The sequence below is a fragment of the Oryctolagus cuniculus genome, chromosome 16 (genome assembly GCF_051225735.1).
Source record: "Oryctolagus cuniculus isolate XC-2025 breed Fujian yellow rabbit chromosome 16, ASM5122573v1, whole genome shotgun sequence".
Classification (NCBI taxonomy): Eukaryota; Metazoa; Chordata; class Mammalia; order Lagomorpha; family Leporidae; genus Oryctolagus; species Oryctolagus cuniculus.
Genome location: NC_142882.1, coordinates 11681474 through 11689606, shown reverse-complemented (window position 1 = coordinate 11689606; position 8133 = coordinate 11681474). Strand labels below are relative to the sequence as shown.

At 41.1% G+C, this 8133-nt stretch overlaps 1 pseudogene; it reads left to right on the top strand.

Moving 5' to 3' along the window:
• The first annotated feature begins 745 nt into the window (after positions 1–745).
• Positions 746–1330, top strand: LOC100356948 (protein LSM12 pseudogene; annotated as a pseudogene).
• The last annotated feature ends 6803 nt before the right edge of the window (positions 1331–8133 follow it).

Here is an 8133-nt window from a genome sequence, read left to right as displayed (position 1 = left end):
AAGTGGTAAAGCTGTAGGTAGAGAAAAATCAGAGATGATGACATGTCAAGATATCTCCAGCATTGAGTCAGAGACCAGAGTGTCAGCTGAAATAGGGAGAACATGGGGTAGATACTGTCTGCAGGGTCAGCCCTCTGCAGGGAGAACTGGTCTCTGTGTAGGGCACAACCAAGTCCCAGGATAGCTGTGTCCTCAGCCTATTTAATGTGTGTGACAGTCTAGTGATTCAAAGACACAGCTAGTAGCCAAATTGAGACATTTCTAAGTCAGTCACTTTGCCAAGAACTCGCCTTTGTGTCTCTGTTGTCAGGAAAGGTCAGACCTCTGGTCATTTTATTGCTTTATCCCTCTCCATCCCAGGAAATCAGGAAAGCACCCTGCCCTGATGCTCTGTGCCTGTGACTGGGAAATAGATTATAAAGGATGCGTGGAGATGGACATCTGTGAATTATCTCTCCTGATGCCAGGATTTGAATCATCCTTGTGCATGATTCTGAGTTTCTTCCCCAGGATGTGTGAGGACCTGACTGCATCCCAGGTCCAAGGGTATTCTTTCTCTCCAATTAAACTTACCTGAGTATTGCAGTCCCTCTTTCTATAAATTGACATTTAAAATTTATTTAGATAAGCAGGTTTTCTTAATAGATTTTAAACAAATCCAAAGTTTCTATGATTCAACAGGGGAAATACATTTCCTTAATGTTTAGAATGCTTACTTCAGGCTGGCTGCGGCTGCTCTCCCAAGATGGCAGCTCCTTGGGGCGAGTACTTCAGCGATGGGAGCCAGGTGTTGTGCCAGATGTGCCAGGAGCAGCGGTTGCAGGGCGAGGTGGTAGCCTTCGACTACCAGTCCAAAATGCTGGCTTTAAAATGTCCCTCTTCCAGCGGAAAGCCCAACCACACAGACATCTTGCTCATAAACTTACAGTATGTTTCAGAAGTGGAAATTATGAACAACCGCACAGAAACCCCTCCTCCCTTAGCTTCACTCAATATCAGTAAGCTTGCCAGCAAAGCGCGGATGGAGAAGGACAAGAAGCTGAGCCAGGCCTATGCAATCAGTGCTGGTGTCTGCCTAGAGGGCCAGCAGCTCTTCCAGACCATCCACAAGACCAATAAAGACTGTAAGTGGCAAGAAAAAAACATTGTAGTTATGGAAGAAGTTGTTATTACACCCCCATATCAAGTGGAAAACTGTAAAGGCAAAGAGGGGAGTGCACTGAGCCATGTATGCAAAATAGTTGAAAAGCATTTTAGAGACGTGGAAAGCCAAAAGATCCTGCAGTGTTCACAAGCCCAGCAACCACAGAAGGAGGCTGCCCTGTCCTGAGTCCACACACACCCAGGACTCTTCCAGCATCCTGCCCCACAGGGCGGTGGCTTCGGCGGAGGCAGGCCGGGAGGGAAGGGATCCTGTATTTCCTGTTGGCTCTTGTTAACAGAGGGTCTGTTAGAGTTTAAAAAAATGTCTGCCACCCCCAAGAATGACTCCAAGAGACTCTCTCATGCAATCAGCAAAGGGTTAAGGATTTATTGATCCAGCATGCTGGGGCTCTCTGAACGTGCAAGAACAGAGGAGCCCCGAGGAACTAAAGCACAGGGTTTATAAAGGCAAAAACCACAGAATCGGGAGGGGGGATACACGGTTCCTAAAATCAAAAGAGAGTACATAGTTACTGGAGTCAACATAAAAAAAGTCCTAAGTGAAATTAATATCCATTATAATCTTGACAATACCAGTTACAATCGTACAATTATCAATTATGATCTTGACATTAATCCAAATTATAGGTAAGACATAGACAAATCACATATTCATCATTAACCCAGGTGCAACCTTTCTACTTTCAAGCTTGAGCAATCATGCTAGGGGGTTTTTGTGCTCTGCCAAGGGTGATGTAGTGTACTGCTATTGTCCGAATATTTGAGATCATAGTTTCAGACCAGAGTCTCACAGTGGGGGGGAGGGGTGCTTTCCCAGAATGGAGTCTCAAGTGCTACAAAATGGAGTGCCTACTGTCAAGGTGCTACTACAGGTCACTTGAGAGATGGGCCAAGGACCTCAATAGACATTTTTCAACAGAGGAAATCCAAATGGCTAACAGGCACATGAAAAAATGTTCAGGATCATTAGCAAACAGGGAAAATCAAAGCAAAACCACAATGAGATTTCACAACACTCCGGTGAGATTGGATCACATACAGAAATCTTCCAACAACACATGCAGGCGAGGATGTGGGGAAAAAGGAACACTAACCCACTGTTGGTGGGAATGCAAACTGGTAAAGTCACTATGCAAGTCAGACAGGGGATTCCTCAGAAACATGAGTAAAACCCTAGCATACAACCCAGCTTTCCAAACCTTGGAATTTAACCAAAGGAAATTAAATTGGCAAACAAAAAAGCCGTCTGCACCTTAATGTTTATTGCAGCTCAATTCACAATAGCTAAGACCTGGAATCAGCCTAAATGCCCATCAACAGTAAAATGGATAAAGAAATAATGGGACATGTACTCCATAGAATACTACACAGCAGTCAAAAACAATGCAATCCGGTCATTTGCAACAAAATGAAGGAATATGGAAAACATTATGCTCAGTGAATTAAGCCAGAAGCAGAGGGACAAATATCATATGTTCTCCCTGATCAGTGACAACTAACTGAGCACCAAACAGGAAACATGTTGAAGTGAAATGGACTCTATGAGAAATGGTGACTTGATCAGCCATATTCCCGACTGTTGATGTACAATGTAATACATTATCCATTTTAGTATTTTTTGGTTCAAGTACTATTGGTGAACTCTGTAATTAACACACAATTATTCTTCGGTGTTAAAATTTTAACTGAAAAGTGATCCCTGTTACGAATTTGTAAAACATTATGCTGAGTGAAATAAGCCAGTCCCAAAGGGACAAATACCATATGTTCTCCCTGATCGGTGACAACTAACTGAGCACGAAAAAGGAAACCTGTTAAAGTGAAATGAACACTATGAGAAACGGTGACTTGATCAGTCTTTGCCCTGACTGTTAATGAACAACGTAATACCTTATCCCTCTTAGTATATTTTTGGTTTGTTCTACTTAATACTTTTGGTTGAATAATGTAATCAATACACAGTTATTCTTAAGTGTTTAAACTTAATGAAAAGTGATCACTGTTAAATATAAGAGCAAGAATATGAGAGGGAAGAGATGTGCAATTTGGGACATGCTCAAGCTGACTTGCCCCAACCGGTAGAGTTAGAAACATACCAGGGGATTCCAATTCAATCCCATCAAGGTGACATGTACCAATGCCACCTCACTAGACCCAGAGATGAATTTCTGTTCACAATTGACCATAATGATAGGACTAAGAGCCAAAGGGATCACATAAACAAGACTAGTGTCTGCGAATACTAACTGCTAGAATAAAAAAGGGAGAGGACGACCAACATGGGAAGCGAGATACACAGCAGACTCATAGAATGGCAGAAGCAGAAACAGCACTCTGGCCTCAGAATCAGCCCTTAAGGCATGCGGATCCTGCTGAAAAGCCTATGAGAGTATTTCAGGCATGTAAAGCCAAGATACTATGGCAAAAAAAAATGACCTAAATGAAAGAACTCCACGAGTGAGATCCCAGTGGAAAGAACAGGTTGGCCAGTGATGAGGTTCAACAGGCTAATCCTCAACCTAGCAGCACCAGCATCCAGGTGCTAGTCCCAGTTGGGATGCCGGATTCTGTCCCCGTTGCCCCTCTTCCAGGCCAGCTCTCTGCTATGGCCCGGGAGTGCAATGGAGGATGGCCCAAGTGCTTGGGCCCTGCACCCCTTGGGAGACCAGAAGAAGCACCTGGCTCCTGCCTTCAGATTAGCATGGTGCACCGGCCACAGCACACCAGCCACAGCGGCCATTGGAGGGTGAACCAACGGCAAAGGAAGACCTTTCTTTCTGTCTCTCTCTCCCTGTCCACTCTGTCAAAAAAAAAAAAAAAAGAACAGGTCATCAAAGAAGGAGGTACCTTTCTCTGAAGGGAGGAGAGAACTTCCATTTTGACTATGAGCTTGTCTACATATAAGATAAGAGTCGGTGACTCAAAAGGCTTCCATAGCCTTGGCAGCTCATGACAAGAGCCTAGGGTTATTACTGATGCCATAAACGAGAGTGTCAACTTGTTTAGTCAACAACAGGAGTCACTGTGCACTTACTCCTCATGTAGGATCTCTGTCCTTAATGTGCTGTAATTGCAATTCAATGCTATAACTAGTACTCAAAGAGTATTTTTCACTTTGTGTTTCTACGTGGGTACAAACTGTTGAAATCTTTACTTAATATATGCTAAACTGATCTTCTGTATATAAAGAGAATTGAAAATGAATCTTGATATGAATGGAAGAGGAGAGGGAGCGGGAAAGGGAAGGGTTGTGGGTTGAGGGGAGTTATGGGGGGGAAGCCATTGTAATCCATAAGCTGTACTTTGAAATTTATATTCATTAAATAAAAGTTAAAAAAAAAATAAGTAGAATTTCTTTCCCAAATAGAAGAGTCAATTTGTCCTTGAGCAGTCTTCTCTTTGGACACTGTATTGTTCATAAACCTCTTATTAAATAATTACATCCTAACTATTTTGAAACGGTATCTTTATCACATATGTAGGTAGTTTCTATGGTTACATAGGAATGATTCTATAATTGTGTCCCCTATCGTTTGATTACTTTCTCTTTGGCCATTGCTTAGAGTTCTTATTCCAGTTTCACACAGGAAAGAATGATGTTTCTATCTAAAGATTCAATGCAATCCCAATCAAGATGCTAAAGACCTTCTTCTCAGATCTAGAAAAAATGATGCTGAAATTCATATGGAGGCACTAGAGACCTCGAATAGCTAAAGCAATCTTGTACAACTAAAAGGAAGCTGGAGGCATCACAATACCAGATTTCAGGACATACTATAGGGCAGTTGTAATCAAAACAGCATGGTACTGGTACAGAAACAGATGGATAGACCAATGGAACAGAATTGAAACACCAGAAATCAACCCAAACATCTACAGCCAACTTATATTTGATCAAGGATCTAAAACTAATTACTGGAGCAAGGACAGTCTATTCAATAAATGGTGCTGGGAAAACTGGATTTCCACGTGCAGAATCATGAAGCAAGACTCCTACCTTACACCTTACACAAAAAGCCACTCAACGTGGATTAAAGACCTAAATCTGCGACCTGACACCATCAAGTTACTAGAGAACATTGGAGAAACCCTTCAAGATATTGGCACAGGCAAAGAGTTTCTGGAACAGACCCGGGAGGCACAGGCACTCTAAGCCAAAATCAACTATTGGGATTGCATCAAATTGAGAAGTTTCTGTACTGCAAAAGAAACAGTCAGGAGAGTGAAGAGACAACTGACAGAATGGGAAAAACTATTTGCAAATTATGCAACAAATAAAGGGTTAATAACCAGAATCTACAAAGAGATCAAGAAACTCCACAACATCAAAACAAACAACCCACTTAAGAGATGGGCCAAGGACCTCAATAGACATTTTTCAAAAGAGGAAATCCAAATGGCCAACAGGCACATGAAAAAATGTTCAAGGTCACTAGCAATCAGGGAAATGCAAATCAAAACCACAATGAGGTTTCACCTCACCCCAGTGAGAATGGCTCACATGCAGAAATCTACCAACAACAGATGCTGGCGAGGATGTGGGGAAAAAGAGACACTAACCCACTGTTGGTGGGGATGCAAACTGGTCAAGCCACTATATAAGTCAGACAGGGGATTCCTCAAAAACCTGAAGATTACCCTACCGTTCGACCCAGCCATCCCACTCCTTGGAATTTACCCAAAGGAATTTAAATTGACAAACAAAAAAGCGGTCTGCACCCTAATGTTTATTGCAGCACAATTCACAATAGCCAAGACCTGGAACCAACCTAAATGCCCATCAACGGTAGGCTGGATAAAGAAATTATGGGATATGTACTCTTTAGAATACTATTCTGCAGTAAAAAAAACCAATGAAATCCAGTCATTTGCAACAAAATGGAGGAATCTGGAACACATCATGCTGAGTGAAATAAGCCAGTCCCAAAGGGACAAATATCATACATTCTCCCTGATCAGTGACAACTGACTGAACACCAAAAAGGAAACCTGTTGTGAAATGGACACTATGAGAAACGGTGACTTAATCAGCATAGCCCTGACTGTTAATGAACAACTTAATACATTATCCCTCTTAGTATTTTTTGTCTGTTCTACTTAATATGACTGGTTTAATTCTGCAATTAATACACAATTATTCTTAAGTGTTGAAATTTAACTGAAATGTGATCCCTGTGAAATATAAGAGTGGGAATAAGAGAGGGAAGAAATGTACAATTTGGGACATGCTCAAGCTGACTTGCCCCAAATGGTAGTTAGAAACATACCAGGGTATTCCAGTTCAATCCCATCAAGGTGGCATGTACCAATACCATCTCACTAGTCCAAGTGATCAATTTCAGTTCTCAATTGATCATAATGAAAGGACTAAGAGTCAAAGGGATCACATAAACAAGTCTGGTGCCTGCTAATACTAACTGATAGAATAAAAAAGGGAGAGAACAATCCAACATGGGAAGCGAGATACACAGCAGACCCATAGAATGGCAGATGTCCTAAACAGCACTCTGGCCTCAGAATCAGCCCTAAAGGCTTGCGGATCCAGCTGAAAGGCCCATGAGAGTATTTTAGGCATTGAAAGCCAAGGCGCTCTGGAAAAAAAGGACCGAAATGAAAGATGTCTGTGAGTGAGATCCCAGTGGAAAGAACAGGTCATCAAAGAAGGAGGTACCTTTCTCTGAAAGGAGGAGAGAACTTCCACTTTGACCATGGCCTTGTCTAAATGTGATCAGAGTCAGTGAACTCAGGGGGCTTCCATAGCCTTGGCAGGTCATGACAAGAGCCTAGGGTGATTACTGAGGCCATAAACAAGAGTGTCAATTTGTTAAGTCAACAACAGGAGTCACTGTGCACTTACTCCTCATGTAGGATCTCTGTCCTTAATGTGCTGTACATTGAGATTTAATGCTATAACGAGTACTCAAACAGTATTTTTCACTTTATGTTTCTGTGTGGGTGCAAACTGTTGAAATCTTTACTTAATGTATACTGAACTCATCTTCTGTGTATATAGACAATTGAAAATGAATTTTGATATGAATGGAAGGGGAGAGAGAGCGGGAAAGGGGAGGATTGCGGGCGGGAGGGAAGTCATTGGCGGGGGAAGCCAAAGTAATCCATAAGCTGTACTTTGGAAATCTATATGCATTGAGTATAAGTTAAAGAAAAAGCCCAATAATCACCAAAAAAAAAAAAGAAAAAGAAAATTATACTTGGTTAGAACTGAGGAAATATCAATAAAGTATGAGGTTTATTAACAAAAAAAAGAATGATGTTTCTATTTTGCTGAAATTCATATACCCAATATGAATCAATGAAGTATTGTACAAGAAAGTGGTATTATCATACTTCCACAGTCTCATTCTACAATGATTTTGCATATAATATTTTCACAAGTTTTTGCAATTTTCATGTCTGTGTAGATTGAAGCCCTTTGCATCACCCATTTTCTTTTTTTTATCTTTTATTTAATGAATATAAATTTCCAAAGTATGACTCATGGGTTACAATGGCTCCCCCCCCATACCGTCCCTCCCACCCACAACCCTCCCCTTTCCCACTCCCTCTCCCCTTCCATTCACATCAAGATTCATTTTCGATTATCTTAATATACAGAAGATCTGCTTAGCATACATTAAGTAAGGATTTCAACAGTTTGCTCCCACACAGAAACATAAAGTGAAAAATAATAGATGATTTTTTTTTAATGATGATGAAATCAGATCAGACCTATTGTCATGTTTAATCCCAGTGAGAGTCAAGTTGGGAGTTGATAATTTCTTTCTTTTTTTTTTTTACAGAAGATCAGTTTAGTGTACATTAAGTAAAGATTTCAACAGTTTGCACCCCCATAGAAACACAAAGTGAAATATACTGTTTGAGTACTCGTTATAGCATTAAGCCTCAATGTACAGCACATTAAGGACAGAGATCCTACATGAGGAGTAAGTGCACAGTGACTCCTGTTGT